We start from the raw sequence: 17692 nt of genomic DNA, 5'->3' as shown, positions 1-17692 counted from the left end.
AGAAAATAGTCATTCACTAATGCTTTTAGGATTAAAGGTACCTACAATATTTGGATACATACTATTGTAACATAAAGTAAATAACTTAAGCATACACTAAGAGGATAATTACAATTTTATGTTTCATAATTCAATAATTTCCCCCCCAGTTTTTACAAATAGAAAATGCAATTAAGTGTTCTAGAAATAGACTTACAGATGGTCCAAATGAAAATGTATGGAGGTGGATAAATCTGACATGTTGAATCAGTCCTATAAATAAATTCCCTTTCAGTTGAGTTTTACAGGTTTCTAAGAGCATATTTTCAGGCTCATCTTTTTTTGGATTATCTGTATTCTACGTATGTATGCATTCATAGGCTTGTAATAAAGTTATAGAGAGCTGAAGGAGTACAAATTATATTTTAGTAGCAAAACAGTAAAACAATAATTAGGAATAAATAAGGACTAATTATCAGTCATATTACTCTTTGTAGAAAAACAATATTAACCAAATGCAGATAAGTATCAGAGTTCACAATGTTATTTGCTTATCTAGTTCTCCTGAACCCCACCCTATCCTTGCCCTACTGTGCACAGTAATGATTCTGCCACTGGTAGACAGCCCCACCTTTCCCAGGACAGTGCTGAATGAACACAGGCTGAAATAAAGCCTGACAATTCTTAGCATGATACATATTTTCAGACAGACCTAGATTGGAAGTCCAACTGTACTACTAATTAGATGTATGCCCTTGGAAAATTGACAGGTTCCTCAGACTCTCTAAACCTCAATTTCTTTGTGTGTAAAATGGGAATGAAGACACCTCCTACTACATTTTCTGTAGGGAATAAATGAGATAATCTATGCTTAGTGGTTATCACAAAACTGATGTATGGTTACTGTTCCATCATGTTAGAATTATCTCTATTATTTACACACACACATGCACACACACACACACACACACACACACACACAATTTACCCTAGTTAATGGTGTTAATGGTGTCCAAACAACAGTTCTTAGTTTAGACTGAAATGTTTGACAATTTCATTGACCATGTAGTGTTTCATCTACATTATCAAATGCTGATCCCTAAATATACTGTAGGAGTTTGATCCCTCTGTTTAGTCTGGGGTTGGGGCTTAGATTTCACAGAGGTCTCCTCAGTTTTTGTCTTAAGCCCTGGAAAACCAGCTAGTGTCCTGCTCTCATGCTTCATTTATATGAAACTTTTTGGAGGTTGGACTAAATTCATTGCTTTTTCCTCCTTATTTTACCAGTGGTTCCAATAATCTACCTTACTCCTTGCTGGTCAGCCAGATTTGCATCTCAGAGAGGGCTGCCAATGGACTGCATTTACCAAGGCCCAACTTTTGAGGCTGCTTTGATTTTATTTGATTTTTTAATTTTATGATTATTTTTTAAAATCTTCCTCTGACTTGCTTGCCCTGCCTTCAGTATGCCGTGTCATCACCCCAGTGTCTTTCACACAGCTTGGCCATTCTTCCCCTTTGCATAAGAGATATGACACTTTCAAAGTAAATTATTTATATATGTTATAAATAATTATTTTATTTTTATGATCACTATTTTTTTCTGAGGTAATTTTATATACTGTTTTTAAAATCTGTATATCCGATTTAGTAACAGCTGATGCATACGAGTCAATTCATAGGATAAAAGATGATAAATTCATACCTTTGTTTATCCCATGTTTTGATGGTTACATGATTATATTCCAGTTTTGATATTTTGATATAATTTTTGATGAAAAGTTGAGTTGAAAAACCAAAATGACATGCAATTTTCCATTTAGGGCTTCCCTCCCCAAATTTCATATATATATTCATATATAAAATATAAAATACATATGAAAACATACATATTCATATATATATGAAAATATATGAAGACATATATTTTCATATATATTTTCATATATAAATATATATATTTAAGAATACATCTGTCCTTTTATATAGTAAATTTATTTTAATATCACTCCACTTTGAAACTACTCACATTTTAATTATTAACTCAAGGGGAAAATTCTGCCTTAATGCAAATATTTTTTTGCATCATGTGAGTATTAATTCTTTTATCTGATCCTTTATTTTTTCATTTCATTACCCTGTGCCAAGATATCATATTAGATGTTGGTTTTTCAAAAAAAAAAAAAATAAGACAGATACTGTCCATATTTTCAGATCATACACTCTTGCAGCCCATGAAGCTAAAATAATTATCTTTAAGTGGAACATATTTCATCTGTGAGATCATTCATTCTTTCATTAAGTAATTACTGAACATCTATCCATGCTACATACACTGTTTCCTGGGTTGGTGGAACCCAGTAGCCAATAAGAAAATCAATTATTACCACTTTCTAAACCCACCTTAGACAAAATCAAATTGTTCCCTTATATGCAGTGGAATTCAGAATACACAACCTCAGCCCTATAGAAACAGGGCATCAGAGAGATGGGAGGAGGGCTGGGTCTTTCAGGAATTTTTCTGCGGCAGTGTCTCTGTATGACTTTTCCTCCTCCCTATCATCTCCATTCTTCTACTTCCTGGGATTTAGGATGAAATGGCAAAATCAGGTTCTATTCCAAACTCAGTTCCTCTCCAGCCATTTTGGTATAGTGAAGCAGTGAACTCAATAAAGCAAATGCCTGCTTCGTCTTTTTCTGCAAATGCTATAAGCTTGAATGGAAAAGAAGTCTTGCCTGTGTAAAAAAACATCTCATCTCCCGGATTGCCATTATGAACCAATGAAGTGATAATAACTCCTTTTTGAACTGCTTTCTAAGTATTAAGAAATAAAAAAAATTTAATTGTCCTTGATTATTATATATAATCCTTAGGCTACTCATTAAACTCAAATAAATGGGAACACTAATCTCAAAGATTGTAACTAATCTCAAGGATTGTAACACTAATCTCAATTCTTATATGAATTGTTTAGGGTGTCAACAAATTAGGACCCCGATGCTCTTAAAATGGACTTTGTTTTAAAGGGGTCAATCAGAATCATGCAAAGGATAATGCTGTATTATTAGAACTTAATAATGATGTCAAGAACTAAGAGACACAGCTCCAGCTATTTGAAAACTTTTCTTCACAACTGGAAGCATTTGTCCATATAATTCCAAATCTATGAAAGCTTCAATTTTAGCTACCTACAAATAATTTAGATTCTCAACTTGTCACTTAATTTTCTATAAAATTCACATTGGAAAAACCAGTAAAATTTTGATATTCACTGATGGGGGGGGGTGAGGTGAATTTCACCCTTAGAAAAATAAGGTAATATTTAACTAAATTTGACCATTAATGATATCACATGTTAGATTCTGATATTGGAATGTTATATTATTTTTTCAACTCTGGTCTCACTATAAGTTAGGGATGTGCATTTTTATACCAATTATAAGATTATTGTGCATATATTTTCCTCCATTCAATTTGACTGCAAATCAGTGCAGCAGATCCAATGACAAAATGGTATAGAATGTCCCTTACACTCTTTCCTTCTCCCTCTTTCCCTTTCTTGTTCCCTTCCTCCTCCCTTCCCTCCCTCCTTCATTAGTTCCTTCTTTCCTTCCTTCTTCCTTCCTTCTTTCTTTCCTTCCTTCTCCCTCCCTTTCTCCCTCCCTTCCTTCCTCCCTTCCTTCTTTCCTCTTTCTTTCTTAGAATTGTTCTCATGCATTATAATTGTTCTCTAATAATTAATATTTGTTATAAGGATATAAGATTAAATAAGGATGACTTTTTGGCTCATACTTTTAATTTAGAACTTATTGCTAGGTCAAGATGAAAGCTGGACCTCATCACTGACAGATTTCAGGAGTGTGTGACATTATGTCTCTTAAAGATTTCATCTAATGTACTGTGTTTCTACCATAGATGACATAGTCTTCAGCTTGTTATGTGGGGGAGAGAGGAAAGGAATAATTCAGATTAAGCCTTAAAGAAAATCTAAGGTTGAGCATAGCACTCAGCAGAAAAATGGTCCCATTAGCTTCTGCATGGGCTGCTTCCTAGACTACACATACAGTAGGGTTTTATCTGACTTCTTGTCTCCAGGCATCTTTCCTTTAACTTAGAATGAATAATTACTGCTGCTTTTAAGACTTTTAAAGAGAAATCACAAAAAAATACCATTTTTCTTTTTATAACTGTGTAGAGAAACAAATGGAAGACAACAAAGCTCTTTAAGGCAATGACTTAACTATGCTGGACAGACCCCAGTGCTATTCAGAAAAATAGACAAGGAAAGGGATTCAAATTCTCTTTAAATTCAGCAGGAAAAAACCCCTCAAAATACTCTATAATCATAAAATATTTCTCTGTTAACATTGCAAGAAAAGTACTTCTTTCTTGGGCTATTAATTTTATAATTATATAATGAGTTAAGAAAGAGAAAATTACATGCATATGTCACATAGATGTATACAGTAGTCCTCCACTTATCTGTGAGGGAAATGTTCCAAGATTCACAGTGGATACCTGAAACTATAGATACTACTGAACCCTATATATACTATGTTTTTCCCTATACATACATACTTCTGATAAAGTTTAGTTTATAAATTAGGCACAGTAAGAGATTAACAGCCATAACGAATAACAAAATAGAACAATTACAGTAATATAATGTAAACATGTTTTGCGAATGCCGTCTCTTTTTCTAATTTTCCCTCTCAAAATATCTTACTGTACTGCACTCACCCTTCTTCTTGTGATCATGAGATGATAAAATGCCTCTGTGATGAGAGGAAGTGAGGTGTGATGTTGTCTTAGGCTATGATTGACCTCACTATACATCAGAAGGAGAATCATCCATTTCTGGCCTAGTGATTGACCTCAAGTATCTGAAATCATGGAAAGAAAAATGGCAGATAAGGGGCAACTACTATATACATATATTATACATGCACACGAGTACACACTTTCATACATCTGTGAATTTATCATGATTTTCTTCATGTTTCACTACAGTAACACACTGAAATTGTAGCAGCATCAGCATAGAGAATATCATTAAGTCATCCAATATATTCCCTTGCTGAAGAGAAGCTGGTGTCTATAGAATATTTTCCAATCTTTTGCCACTTCATGGTTAAATCATTCAGCCACAGGGACTTCATGGATTTCCTTTGAAAGAGTGTTCCATAGGCTGAGACATTTGTGTACAGGGATTTTATCATTTAAGATGATTATTACCTTCATATCTATCAAGAGAGATTGTAATTATAAAATCATCCTAGCTGATCATATTCTGTTTGTTGTACTTACCAAGCTGTTTACACAGTTTCACTCTAAAACACCTGGCTTGCTGGTTAGTCATGCTTTGTTTGAGATTTGGGTAAATTATTAGTCAAATAATTTTTTTATTTAGCTTCAAAAGAAAGCCTTATTTTGGAAATCTTTCAGCTCCTGATGTCCAGAAATCCCCATACCATTCAGTGGTTATGGGGTCCTAAGAGTGGGAGCCAACTCTCAACGAGATCTTTATCCCTTATGGTAGCAAGTGTAGAAAGGAGGTACTTCATGAAGCAATTATTGAATTAAATACAAAACTTGTCTTCTTGGGCTGAATTTCTATTGAAAATATAGCACTTGCAGTCAGAATTTCAAAGAGCAGATGTGTTTATTCCTAAAAATGGGCTCTTCTGTTAGATTCCAGTTAGATTGTCTCCTACATCAGGTATTATATCATTGCTTGCTATATAGGGTATTACCTTAATAATTCATGGTTATGCTCACTCTTTCAACATTCTTTTTTTCTCTACATCTATGGTTATTGGAAGATTTTGATACAGTCTTCAGCAGTGCACATAAGATGGGGAGCCAAGGATAAAATTGTGGGTCATAGTAAAATAGAATGAAAGCCTCCTGGGAAACAGAAATAGAAAGAATCAGTACAGTCATATGGGTTAGCTTTCTAGATTTTTTTTCAGTTCATAAGTGCCAAATTATTTTAACATTACATATTTAGTTGAACTAAATATTATACTTAAAAGTTTCATGTAAAATGGAATAGAGCTATACAATTTTCAGAAAATATCTCTGCTTACAATTGAAGTATATTCCCCCACTGCGTTAGCTGACATTGTTAAAGATTCTTTTTTAATGCTATGGTTTTCTTCTTCATTCTGGAAGAGCTCTTCAGCTTCTAGATATTCAAAACTTGTAACATCAACGTGGGCATAGTTACAAGTTCTTTGTGGATATTGACCCAGGCTATTATTACTATTAGGGTCATCACAATACTTAATAATAAATTTCTATTACAACTTTATTGTCTCCTTTGGGTAAATATCCAGCTTGTGGGCTCACAAAACTTACAACATCTTAGACAGTAACTTTCATAAGGTCTTTGTAGCTACTGACATGACACCACACCATGAGCGTTCATGCTAGCAGTAAATAACAAATATTCATTGGACTCTTATGACAGCCCTCTCTTCATCTGCTACTTTAGATTCTCCATGATTTTGATGCAAGACCAAGCAGGACCTTTTCACAGCTTTCATAAAATATTATTTCATGAAGTAGTTTTTGATTTTGGAGTCTTAACCAAAAATGTGTGAGATTGCTGGAGGGACAAGATAATGCTGTGCATGAATTCCACAAACAGATTTTCAGTTACCATTATTTGTCCTTGGCCATATCAAGGGTTCTCTGATCCTCAAATAACACCAAGTCTCAACTATTTTTCTTGCAGGCTTTCTTCATGATTTTAAATTCCTCTTCTCTCTATCACACAAGGAAATGTTTTGATTATTCTACCATTATGTGAGCCCTTGCGATGGTACCCTTCCACCAAAAGCATTTAACTTGGTGTTTTACCCTAACAGATTATTCCCAGAAAGGAATTCTTTGAATTTTATCTTTTCAATATCACTACACATAAAATGAGTAAAATCTGAGATAAGAGTGAAATTCAATTTAACATGGCTTTGATATGATACCATGCTAGGCACTGAAAGAAGCTAAGTTTAAAGGAGAATGATTCTTGACTGCTATCTATTAATGTGTAAAAACAAAAAAAAAATCCTCCAAACTTAGTGGCCTAAGAAAACTTTTATTATCACAGAGTTTCTGTGGGTCAGGAATCCAGGCATGGTGTGGCTGGGTCCTCCCACTGAGGGTTTCTGACAAAGCCATGATCAAGCTGTTGGTCATGTTTGCAGTATCTCAAAGTTCAACTAAGGCAGTATATGCTTCCAAGCTCATGAGTACTTCTTGGTGAGATTTAGTTCCAGTGGGCTATTGGACTGAAGGCATTATTTTTCCTGCTTATTATTGGCCAAAGCTACTCCCACCCCCATTGATTGCTAGATGAGCCTCCCTATAGGGCAGCTCACAATATGGCAACTGGCTGCATCAAAGTGAGTAAGACAAAGATAGGAAGGGGCATTAGGAAGGCACAGCCTTTTATACCCTAATCTTGAAAATGACATCACATATTTTTGCCATATTCCATTCTTTAGAAGCTAGTGCCTAGATCCAGCCCACACTCAAAGAGAAGAGATTACACAAAAGCATGAATACCAGGAGTCAGGAGCTATTGTGTGCCATCTTAGAAGGCTGTCTACCAGAATTGAGAAAATAACAGCCAAAAAGTTGATATAAAATGTAAATCACAATTTATAACAATAAATGATTTAGCTCATCATCTTCTTTTTAGCATATAGTACCTACTGAATATTGAATATTGCTGTCGAAATGGATGCCTGAATCCCCACCGCTTTCCCATTTTAGGGACTCGAGTTCTCATTCCTTCCCCTACTGGGAGGTTTGGCTCACTGATGCCTCTCAACTGTCCTTAGAACTCTGCTTCAGTTGAAGACAGCTGCATTGTCAAAGGCCACTTCCCTTCTTGGGGATACCTTACATCTAATGATTGATCAATGTTCCATTTTAGAGGTCCATTTCCCTTGCCTCAGTGTTGGACAGCTCTGAAGGCCCATCCCAGCTGCAGGGCTTCTTTTAAGTCAGCTGAGATCATCGGTGTAACTGTACCGCAGTGCAACTCAGCCTCCGTCTACCCAGTCTGGCTCATTTCAGTGCTTTACAAGTGATCCCTAGAGCACTCCCCAGTAAATTCTCTGCATTTGAATCTGTGATTCATGGTCTATTTCCTAAGGAAACTCAACCTGCAACATCTCTACTTTTAACTTTCTGTATAAGGGGAAAATAGCTAACATACAAATACTGAAATGTCAGTATGGAATCTGTAGACGTTTTATTATATTTACACCCCTCTTGAAAGGGATGTTGAAGGGGATTCTTGACTAAGAATCTCAAGTCACGATGTCAGAAATTTTCACTGCTCCCCCCTCTAAAGAATTTTAAAAAGAGTCTAAAACCAAGCACTTGATTTTCATCAACAATTGCTATAATACACAGCCATTTTCATTTACTACAGAAGCCATTATTATGGATATAGTTCATTATATTCCTTCAGTCCCTTAAAAATAAAGCTTTAGTTGAAATCTTCACCCAGTATTAGTAATGAATAAGTTCATTTTCTTATACACTGATTTGGCTCATACTTCTAATCCAGACTATGGAGCAAATTTGTCACTTGCTGTGGGAAATCATCAGGAGCAAACGAAACCAAAACACAAAACACCAAAATCTTAATACGAAATGTGAAGTTTGTTTGAAAGTAAAGTTTTGCTATCACATTACATAATAATTACAATAATCCTCACAATATGGTTACTCTATACCATAATTTCCCTACTTTCTTAAGATGGAATTCACACAGATCTTAGTGAAATGTGGCAATTAAGATGATGAGAGATGGAAAAGGGTCTAGGAAGTGTCCTTAAGCAAGATTAAAAGGGAACACAAAAGAATTAGAGTTGAAACACCATAAGTGTTGGGATTTACATTTTTATTATGAATTTCCCCTGGACTTCTTGCTCTCTGATCCATTTGTCCACTTTTCAGCTGCATTGCTCTCATCTCCAGGAGGAAGCCTGGCCTCCGAAGGCCACATTTTCCAGTCCCTTGTGGCAACTGACTTGTAGGGAGATTGGAGGAGGCTGACAAGCAGGGGGAAATATGGTGCCTCTTGCCCTCTCTCTGCATTGTGGTGTCTTCAACAGTGGCTGCTTCTCCTCTGTGGCTCCAGCTCCTACTGTCTGAGGTCAAGCAGCCATACCAGCCTTTTCTATCCCTCCAGCCCGGCTGTGCTAGCTGGTCTCTGTTGTTGCTAGTATTTGGATTGCTTCACCAACCACTTTGGCTCTTCAGCTTTTTCTGTTACCTGTGCAGTAAAGTCTGCTGTATTTCCATGTGATTTAAAGTAGAATGATAAGTAGAATGATTTATGGTTGCACCTGGGTGTACACAACTACCTGAACTACACGCCTGTTTGTTGCAACAAAAAATCCCAGACAGACACAAGAGGCCGTTTTACCATGAAGGTAAAAATAATTAGTCTTCAAAATAACCTAATATGATGCCATTATCGTTATCATCCACATTTTACAGAAAAGAAAACTGGGCTCAGCAAGGATAAGTACTTTGCTTGTGATCACATGTAGAATGCATAGCTTACTGTGCATTGTGTGACTGAAGTCGTACAACTTGATGGAATCCTGATTCCACCTCATATGAGCCAGGCAAATTACTTAACCAACCTGCGCTAAGTTTTCCCATCTATAGGATAGGGATTTTAGTCATAACTACCTCAAAAAAGTATGAAAATTGAATAAATGTTAAAAGTTGCTAGCACATAGCATATGCTCAATAAAAGCTGATTATTATTATTAGCCATGTGGCTTCAGTATTGTTTTTAATTATTTGAAAACACAAACCAAGTTACAATTATTGCTCCTAGGATTTATGGCTCAATGTTTAAGTTTTGAAAAGAAACATTTACAAATGCATCACATGACATCATATTGAACAATAATTTCTAATTTAGTTAAAAATCTATTCCTCTACCCCTGATTATCTGAACAGTTTAGAAAAGCAAGATTTATTTCTTTTGTGGAATAGTCAAGAGCTCCACAGTGGCCTAAGGCACCAAATGATCGCAAACCATCATCCTGCAATTAAAATGGCCAGAGCTGACCTGCTCTTTATTAAACATTAATCTTTGGCTTCTTCTGAATGCACCAGTGAGTTCAAGGTCTGGATATGTATGACTCATGTTAGCTCTGTGCCATTAAGCTGTTTTATAGGAGAAAACTATTCTTCATTGCATTGAGCCTGACACTTGAGATTCTTTTTATAATTTGAAAATTGGCAGTTTGGAGTATATTTAAATGAAAAATGCTAGCTATTGTAATCACCATTTGCTGATAGAAATAATGATTTCACCATTCAAATAACTGTAGAGTACACACTGTGGCCTCAGACTACCATGGACATATATTAACATTTTATGTATAATATTATTAACAGTCTTTTTGTAATATTTTTTATTCTCAGTATTTATGCTTGGTAACATTCTTAACGGTATACAGATTACACGAGTAAGTTAAATTATGCTGTTTATTTGTAATAGTGTGAAACAAAAACACAAGCCAATGCATATTTTGTAAATAAAAATTTTGGGCTGATTAGCATTACAATTGTATATTTTACAATGTTTTTGAGGCATGGGTGTATCTCTAAGCAACACAAAATAAGTGTGGGTGAAATAATTAAATGGAACAGTGGGATAGGTAATTGTACTAAATATTAGTTTTTGTTTTTTATTTTAACACTAATATGCTTTTACCATATGCAAATATCTAATTGCTTTCTATAGACATGTCCTCTGATTTCTTCCACTGTATATCTTTTACACGACTACAAAGGCTAACCTATGACAATCTTGTTTATTTTGACTGTTGAATAAATATTTAGGAGATTTTGAAATTGGTAACTGGGTGCCACGTCACTATTGGATATTAATTTTAAATTTGGGAGTATTATATGGTGTTTTTGTATGGTGATATTTTAGTTGAATCTTAGCAGAGTCTTTACATATAAATGGATGGATATAGTACTTTTCTTTTTATTATTTTTGCAAATGATTAAAATTACACTGAAAACACTTGGGCCAGAATTGTCCCTTATGCATATTTTTACTCAAGCAGTTATGGGAAAACAGATCTGTTTACTGATGTCGTTTAAATACAGGAAGCTTCTTTATTAGTGATAATCTCTTATAAAATGCATAATATCCAGTTTTTTTATGATGCAGATAATCAAAAGGATATCCAAATTTAATGAAAATTTCAAATTAAACCTAAGTTTTTAAGTTAGTGTCTCTGAAAAGAAATATAATGCTCATCTAACTATAATGCTTATCTAACCTTCACATATCTTAGGTTTTTAAACTAAATGTACAAACAAACATGATTTATAGTGGAGTGGAAAGATGCAGACTAAGTTTACACTAAGGATTTGTAAGGATGAAATTTATGAGGACAGGGAGGGTTGAAGACAACATTAAAAAAATCCATTTTCTTCAAAATTTGAAATTTACAAAGGAATGAACTACTCTTCCATAATTCAAAATAAAACAGAAATATTTTGTGCAAAATTTTTCATTCATCACATACATCGATTAACATAATGACAGCTTAACTGAAATCAGTGTAACAGTCTGACAAATCTAAATACTTTATGTGATATAAACCAACAGATATTCCCTTACTGCTTTTCTTACACCAATCATTCTATTTGAAGAGGTCACCCATCAATGATGAGATCATTTTTAAACTAACAGGAAAGAAACTTCAATTGAATTTAACCTCTTTGTTGGGCAAGTGGGGAAAAACCCAAAACTGAAGTCGAGAGGGCCCAAATGGCTTTCCCAAAAACATTTGGTGTGCAGACCAAAAGCCTGTTTTTATCAACTGAGTATAGACTAGCTCAGTCATGCAAGTCACTTATCATAATGAAATTAATTCTTTCAATTACACGTAGACTACCAAAGCTTCTAATATGGATTTTTAGATCTAGATAGAAATGGGTTCACTTTCAGGCTTTGCTTATCAAGCTATTAAGTCTTGGGCAAGGGCCCGAAATTCCAGAGACTTCATATACTAAATATATAATTTATCTGTAATGAAGATCACTATGCATGTGAGAGTTAGAAGTTGTAAAGCCAAGTGGTAGCAGTGCTTGATTCATGGTTGTGGCTCAATACTTGGTAATCCGGGAAAATCTGCTATTTGAATAAGGATCGAAAAGATCGTAAGATAAAGAAGTTACTTGGTTTATTTTATATTCCCCTACATTCCCTGAATTATTTTCTGGTTGCGTTGTTGTATTAATTTCCTCTTATGCATCGATCTCGGAGGTCATGTTGATATTTACATTTCTGATTCCTCCCAAATTTGGTGCCCTCCCCATCGCATCTTTATTTTGCCATTGTTGGTAGATCATGCAGAATGTATGCATGTGCTGGAAGTGTGTCTATCTAGGAGTTAAATGTCTTTGATAATAGCTGCTAAGACCCACATCTATTTGTGATCATTGCCCCCATTAGAACCGCATACTGTATGACAAGAACAAAATCTCTTGATTTTAAAAATGATTTCTATTATGCATTATTATTAATAATAGTAATGACTGTTGAGCATGGAAGAATAAACTTAGGAGCTAACTCACATCCTGGAGTTCTGTATAAATTCTCTCTTATTAGTTCTAAATATAAGATATCGGAAAAGATGCCATAAGGGAAATATGAGGATAATCACACCCTGACAGCTTCCTTGCTGGGCTTGTTTCTAGCTCAAAGAGAGTTAATCAGTTTGTCAAGTAGAATTCACAGCAGTAGCTCAAGAATCTAATAACACATATGATGTATACCATAGACATATGCAACATATTAGGGAACAGAATTTGGAGAACATCAGTGCTGGGTATTTTGCCTCTGTGAAGACATGATAAAGGTAGTGTAGCTTTTCCTCAGTCCTCCTGTGACTCATCTCTTAAAATCTTGTGGCTGCGTGGTAGATATTTTTGAGGGCCATGGCAGCAGCTCTGAGCTTTATTGTGGTTTTTGTTGCTGCAATCCAACTAGGTCACAAGCAATTTCAACAAAAGCCTTTTAATAACAACCATAATGGTTACTATTTGTTAAATTCTTATGAGGTAAAGACTGTGCTAATGTAGGAAAATTGTCTTATATACCTCAATATGAATACAAGGAATAAGCCATATTATTATTCCATTTTACAAAAGCAAAAAAGAGACTATAAAAAGTCTATAGCTAGAATTGGCAGAAACAGGATCACATTTATCTGTTACCAAATCGTAAGATCTTGGGCTATACTGCTTCCTGCCCAATCTGTCTTAACTTAGTTGTTATTACTGTTGTTGTTGAGTATTTGTCTAAGTCAGGAGATAGGAAAATGAAAGCTGTGCATTACAGTCGATGTTCATTCTGAGATATCCCTTGTGAAGTTGATTCCTGTCTGTTCTGAAGCCTACCTACTGGAAAGTTCAATTATTTAGAATACTATAAAGATTTTATATATTAATTTCTGTGTTTGAGGCTTCTGTCTAAAGCATTTTCAGACTTGAAAAAGTGTTTTAAATTTTCTAAGATTTTGGGATATGGTGAAATATGATTTTTTGAGCAAAGACTGCACTATAATTTTCTCCACATGCATGAACTAAAGACATAAAAGATGCAGATAGAATAGAAATCAAAGGAGCATTGGTGTAGAAAAGCTAGTGGCAAGCAAAAATTTAGCTCCAGTAAATGAATGGCTGATCCATCAGTCCTTTCCTTTGAAGTTTTGATCTAAAAGAACAACAACAAAAAGAAGCTGAGGAAGAAAAAAAACAAACTTGTTCCACAAAAGTAAAACTAAATCTAAGTTAGGTAATTTCATCTTTTTTTAAGTATCCGAAACAAGTCACCTGTAGGATGAAGTACAGTTAAGCAACAGGATATCTTCTACTTTCTTAAATGAGAATGGAGGGAAACCATTTTTAAAATAAGCCAGTATCAAAGGAAGTGTCCCTTGATTCACTCATGGCACCAAGCTGATCAGATGCTGTGATCATTAATGCACTCCAGGGCAAACTCATTTGACATTTCCTTAAGAAATACAGAGAGATGTGAGGAATAATTTAAAAACAGCCTCATGTAAACATCTTGGGTTTGTCTTGATTGTGTAAAGGATGTTAATCACATTCATTTGGAGAAATGTGCTAATATGACACATATAAATGGAATTAAGTTTACTGAATTACACAAACACTTGAGAGAGGCAAAAACTTACAAACTATTTGGGGGTTTAACAAAATTGCAAAGGGAAAATAGGTTTAGATACTCCATTTATTTATCAAATGTTTACTGACCTCTATGATTGACAATATGAGGGTGGCTTAAAAGAGGGAGTAACCCCAGAGCTTTGAAGGATAAATAGGAGTTTTCTAGAAATATGAGAATTGTAAGGCAAAGGAAAGAGGAGAAGAAGAGAGTGGAGAAATAATACAAAATAATACAGGGTTCAACCATTATGTGAGCATCTTGAATCACCTATACTATAATCCCTTGGAGGGTTTGTTCAAAATGAGGTTTCTGTGCCTTGTCCCATGCTAACTCAATCATAATCAGTGATGGCAGAGAGCAAGAATTTGCATTTTTAATGGGCACTCTTAGGCTGTTTTTTATAAACATTACAATTTGAAAATTGTTGCTGTAGATAATAGAAGTATGTAGCCTCAAGCAACAGAACTGCATGATCTATTTTACATTTACAAAGAATATGCTGATAACCTATAAGTAGTAAGAATGAATTGAAATTGAAGGAAAGAGACCTGTTAAAAGACTAGCGCACTGATCTTGACCTCTCTTTCCCTTTTCAGTGGACTTCAGTCAGGCTTTTGTTCTTAAACTCTCTCGTCAACGTTACCAAAGATCTTTAACTTTCCAAATTGTGAATTCTCAAACTACATCTCAACAGCCTGTGAAAATAATGATCACCCACTCTAAAACATTGAATATTCTTGACTCTTAAGAAACCACCTATCATTTTATTAATGTGACATATCACATTGATTGATTTGTGGATGTTGGGAACCATCCTTCCAAACCTGGGATAAATCCCACTTGGTCATGGTATATAATCCTTTCAATATATCATTGAATTCTCTTTGCTAATATTTTGTTGAAGATTTTGCATCTTTGTTCATCAAAGATGTTGGCCTATGATTTTCTTTTCTTATGGTATCCTTATCTGATTTTGGTATCAGGGTGAGACTGGCCTCATAAAATGAACTTAGAAGAGTTTCCTGCAATCAATTTTTTTTTTTTGGAAAAATTTGAGAAGGGTTGGTATTAATTCTTTAAATGTTTGGTAGAATTCAACACTGAAGCTTCTGGTCCTGAACTTTTGTTTGTTGGGAGGTCTTTGATTACTAATTCAATCTTACTAATCATTGGTCTGTTCAGATTTTCTATTAGTTTGTGATTCAGTCTTAAGAGGTTGTATGTTTCCAGAGTGCCTGGGTGGCTCAGTCAGTTAAGTGTCCGACTTTGGCTCAGGTCACGATCTAGTGGTTTGTGAGTTTGAGCCCCACATCAGGCTCTGTGCTGACAGTTCAGAGTCTGGAGCCTGGATCCTGCTTCAGATTCTGTGTCTCCTTCTCTCTCTCTGCCTCTTCCCACTCACACTCTGTCTCTCTCTCCCTCAAAATAAATAAACATTGAAAAAAAATTTTTTTAAAGAAGTTGCATGTTTCTAGTAATTAATCCATTTCTTCTAGAATGTGCAACTTTTTGGCAAATAATTGTTCGCAGTAGTCTCTTACAATCTCTTGCATTTCTGTGGTATTACTTGTCATATTTCCTCTTTCATTGCAGATTTTATTTATTTGAGACTTCTCTGTTTTTTTCTTCCTTTCATTTTTTACACCCCATTAACACAATGAAAGATAAAAATAATGCAATCATCTCAATACTTAGAGAAAAAGGATTTGTCAAAATGCAACATCCATTCATGAAAAAAATGCTCAACAAAGTGGGGATAGAGAGAATGTACCCCAACATAATAAAATCCACATATGACAAGCCCACAACTAACATCATACTTAATGGTATAAAGTTGAAAGTTTTTCCTGTAAGATCAGGACAAAGACAGATGCCTATTCTCACGACTTTTATTCAGTATAGTATTGAAAGTCCTCACCAGAACAATTAGGCAAGTAAAATAAATAAAAGGCATTTAAATCAGAAAAAAAAAGAAGTAAAACTCACTATTGACAGATGACACACTATCCAAAGCAATCTACAAATTCAATGGAATCCCTATCAAAATTCCAGTGGCATTCTTCACAGAAATTTAAAAGAAACCTTAAAATGTGTATGGAACCACAAAAGACTTCGGATAGCTAAAGCTGTCTTGAGAAGGAAGAAAAAGAAGAATAAAGAAAGGAACCAAGAGACCTTACTCTTGTTTACTTCAAATTATATCACAAAGCTATAGCAATCAAAGTAGTATGGTATTGACATAAAACCAGATACATAGATTAATGCAACAGAATAGAGAGCCCAGAAATAAACTCATACATATATGGTCAATTAATTTATGACAAAGGAGCCAAGAACACACAATGGAAGAAACAACAGTCTTTTATTTTTTTTAATTTTTTAATGTTTATTTATTTATTTTGAGAGATAGAGAGAGAAAGCATGAATGGGGGGAAGGGCAGAGAGAGAGGGAGGGAGAATCCCAAGCAAGCTTGGTGCTAAAAGCACTGAGCCTGACCTGGGGCTTGATCTCATGACTGTGAGATCATGACCTGAGCTGAAATCAAGAGTCAGATGCTTAATCAACTGAGCTACCCAGGTGCCCCGAGGGCAGTCTTTTCAATAAATGGTACTGGGAAAACTGGAAAGCTACATGTAAAAGAATGGAACTGGGCCACTATTTTATACCATACAATCAAAGTAACTCAAAATAGATTATAGACTTGTATGTAAGACCTGTAGCTATAAAGCTCTTAGAAGAAAACACAAGCATTAAGCTCCTTGATGGCAGTCTTGGTAATGACTTTTTTGTATTTGACACCAGAAGTAAAGGCAACAAAAAGCAAAATAAACAAGTGGGACTACATCAAACTAAAGTCTTCCACACAACAAAGGAAGCCATCAACAAAAAGAAAAGGCAATGTACAAAATGGGAGAAAATTTTTCAAATTGTATATCTGATAAGGAATCAATATCATGATATAGAAAGAACTTGTACAATTAAATAACAAAAACCCAAACAATCTAACTAAATAATGAGCAGAGGATCTGAATAGATGTTTTTTTTTTTTTTCCCAATAAGACATACAGAGATCACCAAAGGATTATGAAAAGATACTCAACATCACTAATGATCAGGGAATTGCAAATCAAAACCACAATGAGATATCACGTTATAACTGTCAGATTGGCTACTAACAAAAAGATGAGTTGGCAAGGATGTGGAGAAAAGGGAATACTTCTGCACTGTTGGTGGGAATGTAAACTGGCACAGACACAATGGGAAACAGTATAGAGGTTCTTCAAAAAATTAAAGTGGAACTACCATATGATCCAGCAATTCCACTTCAGGGTATTTACCTAAAGAAAATAAAAACACTAATTTGAAAAGATATATGCACCCACATGCCCACTGCAGTATTATTTACAATATCCAATATATGGAAACAAATTAAGTGTGAATTAACAAATGA

The sequence above is a fragment of the Acinonyx jubatus genome, chromosome B1 (assembly GCF_027475565.1).
Source record: "Acinonyx jubatus isolate Ajub_Pintada_27869175 chromosome B1, VMU_Ajub_asm_v1.0, whole genome shotgun sequence".
Classification (NCBI taxonomy): domain Eukaryota; kingdom Metazoa; phylum Chordata; class Mammalia; order Carnivora; family Felidae; genus Acinonyx; species Acinonyx jubatus.
The sequence above is the reverse complement of the archived record's forward strand: the minus strand, read 5'-3'. Positions refer to the sequence as shown.